This window comes from Cherax quadricarinatus, chromosome 8 (genome assembly GCF_038502225.1).
Source record: "Cherax quadricarinatus isolate ZL_2023a chromosome 8, ASM3850222v1, whole genome shotgun sequence".
NCBI classification, from domain to species: domain Eukaryota; kingdom Metazoa; phylum Arthropoda; class Malacostraca; order Decapoda; family Parastacidae; genus Cherax; species Cherax quadricarinatus.
Genome location: NC_091299.1, coordinates 65,122,050 through 65,128,049, shown reverse-complemented (window position 1 = coordinate 65,128,049; position 6,000 = coordinate 65,122,050). Strand labels below are relative to the sequence as shown.

The following is a 6,000-nucleotide window of genomic DNA, read 5'->3' as shown; positions in this document are numbered from 1 at the left end:
TACATTACAATTCACAAGTCGATTTAACGTCTCATAACTATTATACAAATTAGAGGTCACTCCATTAAGATCTGAGACCGATGAGTGATGATTAATCCAAGGGTAATTTTCCCCAGGACACAGTCCATTGTGGCGCGTCAGTCACCCGCTCCTTCTCTTATCACACTTTTACCACTCTATTACTGTGGTCCCGTAAATCCCGTTCCCTCACTCTCCACCAGGAACAATTACGACACTTCTTATTATGAAATGAGGCCTATATTAATCCTTAGGCCACCGTGAACGTCAATTTCGTGGTTCCATGTTTTCTCAGCTTCCTCACCACCATTCAAAACAATACGCGCCCTCCCCCCCGCACATCCGCGCATGCGCAAAGGGAACTCTTGGTTCTACTCTTATTTTCAAATACATTTTTGACCCATATAGACACATTAAACACCTATTAGGCACTATAGTTTCGGAAAATCAAAAAATTTTCCACAATTATTATAGTACCTGGGACATTTTACGGCAGGGTTCGATACGGCGGACACTCCCAGTGGACCTATAAACCCCAAACAACAACAACAAGACCGAAACTGTAGTAAATATTTTAAGAAAGTTTACTCAGGTATACACAAATACAGTTACATAGTTTATCATACATACCAGTATATGTGTACAGAACCTGATATAACCCAAAAAAGCCACAGTGACTTATTTCCACTGGGGTCCTGTGCCAGATTTCGGCTGAAATACCTGAATTTGGTACGAGTACAAGTGGGAACTTGAGGTATGTTTCCTGGTACATGTTGTCCGGGGTCACCTGATATTAATTATTTTCCTTGTTCGTGCGTAGATGTTTGGGGTGGCATCCTGGGGAGGAGGAACCTGGTAGAATTAAGCCATACATAGCGGCTTGTTGGGTTATCCTGGTTTGCTGATGTTCTGGGTTTGATGAGATAGGATTTTGTTTGGATTTTTAACCCAGGGGAAGGTTAGCTACCCAGGGTAGGGAGGGTTAGCTACCCAGGGTAGGGAGGGTTAGCTACCCAGGGTAGTGAGGGTTAGCTACCAGGGTAGGTAGGGTTAGCTACCCAGGGTAGGGATGGTTAGCTACCCAGGGTAGTGAGGGTTAGCTACCCAGGGTAGGGAGGGTTAGCTACCCAGGGTAGGGAGGGTTAGCTACCCAGGGTAGGGAGGGTTAGCTACCCAGGGTAGGGAGGGTTAGCTACCCAGGGTAGGGAGGGTTAGCTACCCAGGGTAGGGAGGGTTAGCTACCGAGGGTAGGGAGGGTTAGCTACCCAGGGTAGGGAGGGTTAGCTACCCAGGGTAGGGAGGGTTAGCTACCCAGGGTAGGGAGGGTTAGCTACCGAGGGTAGGGAGGGTTAGCTACCCAGGGTAGGGAGGGTTAGCTACCCAGGGTAGGGAGGGTTAGCTATCAGGGTAGTGAGGGTTAGCTACCAGGGTAGGAAGGGTTAGCTACCCAGGGTAGGGAGGGTTAGCTACCCAGGGTAGTGAGGGTTAGCTACCCAGGGTAGGGAGGGTTAGCTACCCAGGGTAGGGAGGGTTAGCTACCCAGGGTAGGGAGGGTTAGCTATCAGGGTAGGGAGGGTTAGCTACCAGGGTAGGGAGGGTTAGCTATCAGGGTAGTGAGGGTTAGCTACCCAGGGTAGGGAGGGTTAGCTACCCAGGGTAGGGAGGGTTAGCTACCCAGGGTAGGGAGGGTTAGCTACCCAGGGTAGGGAGGGTTAGCTACCGAGGGTAGGGAGGGTTAGCTACCCAGGGTAGGGAGGGTTAGCTACCCAGGGTAGGGAGGGTTAGCTATCAGGGTAGTGAGGGTTAGCTACCAGGGTAGGAAGGGTTAGCTACCCAGGGTAGGGAGGGTTAGCTACCCAGGGTAGTGAGGGTTAGCTACCCAGGGTAGGGAGGGTTAGCTACCCAGGGTAGGGAGGGTTAGCTACCCAGGGTAGGGAGGGTTAGCTATCAGGGTAGGGAGGGTTAGCTACCAGGGTAGGGAGGGTTAGCTATCAGGGTAGTGAGGGTTAGCTACCAGGGTAGGAAGGGTTAGCTACCCAGGGTAGGGAGGGTTAACTACCCAGGGTAGTGAGGGTTAGCTACCAGGGTAGGAAGGGTTAGCTACCCAGGGTAGGGAGGGTTAGCTACCCAGGGTAGTGAGGGTTAGATACCCAGGGTAGGGAGGGTTAGCTACCCAGGGTAGTGAGGGTTAGCTACCAGGGTAGGAAGGGTTAGCTACCCAGGGTAGGGAGGGTTAGCTACCCAGGGTAGTGAGGGTTAGCTACCAGGGTAGGAAGGGTTAGCTACCCAGGGTAGGGAGGGTTAGCTACCCAGGGTAGTGAGGGTTAGCTACCCAGGGTAGGGAGGGTTAGCTGCCCAGGGTAGGGAGGGTTAGTTACCCAGGGTAGGGAGGGTTAGCTACCCAGGGTAGGGAGGGTTAGCTACCCAGGGTAGGGAGGGTTAGCTACCCAGGGTAGGGAGGGTTAGCTACCTAGGGTAGGGAGGGTTAGCTATCAGGATAGGGAGGGTTAGCTACCAGGGTAGGGAGGGTTAGCTATCAGGGTAGTGAGGGTTAGCTACCAGGGTAGGAAGGGTTAGCTACCCAGGGTAGGGAGGGTTAGCTACCCAGGGTAGTGAGGGTTAGCTACCCAGGGTAGGGAGGGTTAGCTACCCAGGGTAGTGAGGGTTAGCTACCAGGGTAGGAAGGGTTAGCTACCCAGGGTAGGGAGGGTTAGCTACCCAGGGTAGTGAGGGTTAGCTACCCAGGGTAGGGATGGTTAGCTACCAGGGTAGGGACAGATAGCTACCCAGGGTAGGGAGGGTTAGCTACCAGGGTAGGGAGGGTTAGCTACCAGGGTAGGAAGGGTTAGCTACCCAGGGTAGGGAGGGTTAGCTACCCAGGGTAGTGAGGGTTAGCTACCCAGGGTAGGGAGGGTTAGCTACCCAGGGTAGTGAGGGTTAGATACCCAGGGTAGGGAGGGTTAGCTACCCAGGGTAGTGAGGGTTAGCTACCAGGGTAGGAAGGGTTAGCTACCCAGGGTAGGGAGGGTTAGCTACCCAGGGTAGTGAGGGTTAGCTACCAGGGTAGGAAGGGTTAGCTACCCAGGGTAGGGAGGGTTAGCTACCCAGGGTAGTGAGGGTTAGCTACCCAGGGTAGGGAGGGTTAGCTGCCCAGGGTAGGGAGGGTTAGCTACCCAGGGTAGGGAGGGTTAGCTACACAGGGTAGGGAGGGTTAGCTACCCAGGGTAGGAAGGGTTAGCTACCCAGGGTAGGGAGGGTTAGCTACCCAGGGTAGTGAGGGTTAGCTACCAGGGTAGGAAGGGTTAGCTACCCAGGGTAGGGAGGGTTAGCTACCCAGGGTAGTGAGGGTTAGCTACCCAGGGTAGGGATGGTTAGCTACCAGGGTAGGGACAGATAGCTACCCAGGGTAGGGAGGGTTAGCTACCAGGGTAGGGAGGGTTAGCTACCCAGGGTAGGGAGGGTTAGCTACCCAGGGTAGTGAGGATTAGCTACCCAGGGTAGGGAGGGTTAGCTACCCAGGGTAGTGAGGGTTAGCTACCCAGGGTAGGGAGGGTTAGCTACCCAGGGTAGGGAGGGTTAGCTACCCAGGGTAGGGAGGGTTAGCTACCCAGGGTAGGGAGGGTTAGCTACCCAGGGTAGGGAGGGTTAGCTACCCAGGGTAGGGAGGGTTAGCTACCGAGGGTAGGGAGGGTTAGCTACCCAGGGTAGGGAGGGATAGCTACCCAGGGTAGGGAGGGTTAGCTACCCAGGGTAGGGAGGGTTAGCTACCGAGGGTAGGGAGGGTTAGCTACCCAGGGTAGGGAGGGTTAGCTACCCAGGGTAGGGAGGGTTAGCTATCAGGGTAGTGAGGGTTAGCTACCAGGGTAGGAAGGGTTAGCTACCCAGGGTAGGGAGGGTTAGCTACCCAGGGTAGTGAGGGTTAGCTACCCAGGGTAGGGAGGGTTAGCTACCCAGGGTAGGGAGGGTTAGCTACCCAGGGTAGGGAGGGTTAGCTATCAGGGTAGGGAGGGTTAGCTACCAGGGTAGGGAGGGTTAGCTATCAGGGTAGTGAGGGTTAGCTACCCAGGGTAGGGAGGGTTAGCTACCCAGGGTAGGGAGGGTTAGCTACCCAGGGTAGGGAGGGTTAGCTACCCAGGGTAGGGAGGGTTAGCTACCGAGGGTAGGGAGGGTTAGCTACCCAGGGTAGGGAGGGTTAGCTACCCAGGGTAGGGAGGGTTAGCTATCAGGGTAGTGAGGGTTAGCTACCAGGATAGGAAGGGTTAGCTACCCAGGGTAGGGAGGGTTAGCTACCCTGGGTAGTGAGGGTTAGCTACCCAGGGTAGGGAGGGTTAGCTACCCAGGGTAGGGAGGGTTAGCTACCCAGGGTAGGGAGGGTTAGCTATCAGGGTAGGGAGGGTTAGCTACCAGGGTAGGGAGGGTTAGCTATCAGGGTAGTGAGGGTTAGCTACCAGGGTAGGAAGGGTTAGCTACCCAGGGTAGGGAGGGTTAACTACCCAGGGTAGTGAGGGTTAGCTACCAGGGTAGGAAGGGTTAGCTACCCAGGGTAGGGAGGGTTAGCTACCCAGGGTAGTGAGGGTTAGATACCCAGGGTAGGGAGGGTTAGCTACCCAGGGTAGTGAGGGTTAGCTACCAGGGTAGGAAGGGTTAGCTACCCAGGGTAGGGAGGGTTAGCTACCCAGGGTAGTGAGGGTTAGCTACCAGGGTAGGAAGGGTTAGCTACCCAGGGTAGGGAGGGTTAGCTACCCAGGGTAGTGAGGGTTAGCTACCCAGGGTAGGGAGGGTTAGCTGCCCAGGGTAGGGAGGGTTAGTTACCCAGGGTAGGGAGGGTTAGCTACCCAGGGTAGGGAGGGTTAGCTACCCAGGGTAGGGAGGGTTAGCTACCCAGGGTAGGGAGGGTTAGCTACCTAGGGTAGGGAGGGTTAGCTATCAGGATAGGGAGGGTTAGCTACCAGGGTAGGGAGGGTTAGCTATCAGGGTAGTGAGGGTTAGCTACCAGGGTAGGAAGGGTTAGCTACCCAGGGTAGGGAGGGTTAGCTACCCAGGGTAGTGAGGGTTAGCTACCCAGGGTAGGGAGGGTTAGCTACCCAGGGTAGTGAGGGTTAGCTACCAGGGTAGGAAGGGTTAGCTACCCAGGGTAGGGAGGGTTAGCTACCCAGGGTAGTGAGGGTTAGCTACCCAGGGTAGGGATGGTTAGCTACCAGGGTAGGGACAGATAGCTACCCAGGGTAGGGAGGGTTAGCTACCAGGGTAGGGAGGGTTAGCTACCAGGGTAGGAAGGGTTAGCTACCCAGGGTAGGGAGGGTTAGCTACCCAGGGTAGTGAGGGTTAGCTACCCAGGGTAGGGAGGGTTAGCTACCCAGGGTAGTGAGGGTTAGATACCCAGGGTAGGGAGGGTTAGCTACCCAGGGTAGTGAGGGTTAGCTACCAGGGTAGGAAGGGTTAGCTACCCAGGGTAGGGAGGGTTAGCTACCCAGGGTAGTGAGGGTTAGCTACCAGGGTAGGAAGGGTTAGCTACCCAGGGTAGGGAGGGTTAGCTACCCAGGGTAGTGAGGGTTAGCTACCCAGGGTAGGGAGGGTTAGCTGCCCAGGGTAGGGAGGGTTAGCTACCCAGGGTAGGGAGGGTTAGCTACACAGGGTAGGGAGGGTTAGCTACCCAGGGTAGAGAGGGTTAGCTACCCAGGGTAGGGAGGGTTAGCTACCCAGGGTAGGGAGGGTTAGCTACCCAGGGTAGTGAGGGTTAGCTACCAGGGTAGGAAGGGTTAGCTACCCAGGGTAGGGAGGGTTAGCTACCCAGGGTAGTGAGGGTTAGCTACCCAGGGTAGGGATGGTTAGCTACCAGGGTAGGGACAGATAGCTACCCAGGGTAGGGAGGGTTAGCTACCAGGGTAGGGAGGGTTAGCTACCCAGGGTAGGGAGGGTTAGCTACCCAGGGTAGTGAGGATTAGCTACCCAGGGTAGGGAGGGTTAGCTACCCAGGGTAGT

General features: G+C 55.5%; 1 protein-coding gene across 3 annotated transcripts in view; it reads left to right on the top strand.

Moving 5' to 3' along the window:
- Window positions 1-552: 552 nt before the first annotated feature.
- Window positions 553-6,000, top strand: part of LOC128685526 (ankyrin repeat and SAM domain-containing protein 6) — an 89,900-nt gene continuing 84,452 nt past the window's right edge. For 2 of the 3 annotated variants that reach the window (XM_070083079.1, XM_070083077.1), the window contains exon 1: window positions 556-772. The gene's annotated coding sequence lies outside the window, so the exon portion shown is untranslated. Of the gene's footprint in view, window positions 773-6,000 lie in introns of all 3 variants that reach the window. The other variant, XM_070083078.1, reaches the window with a different exon arrangement.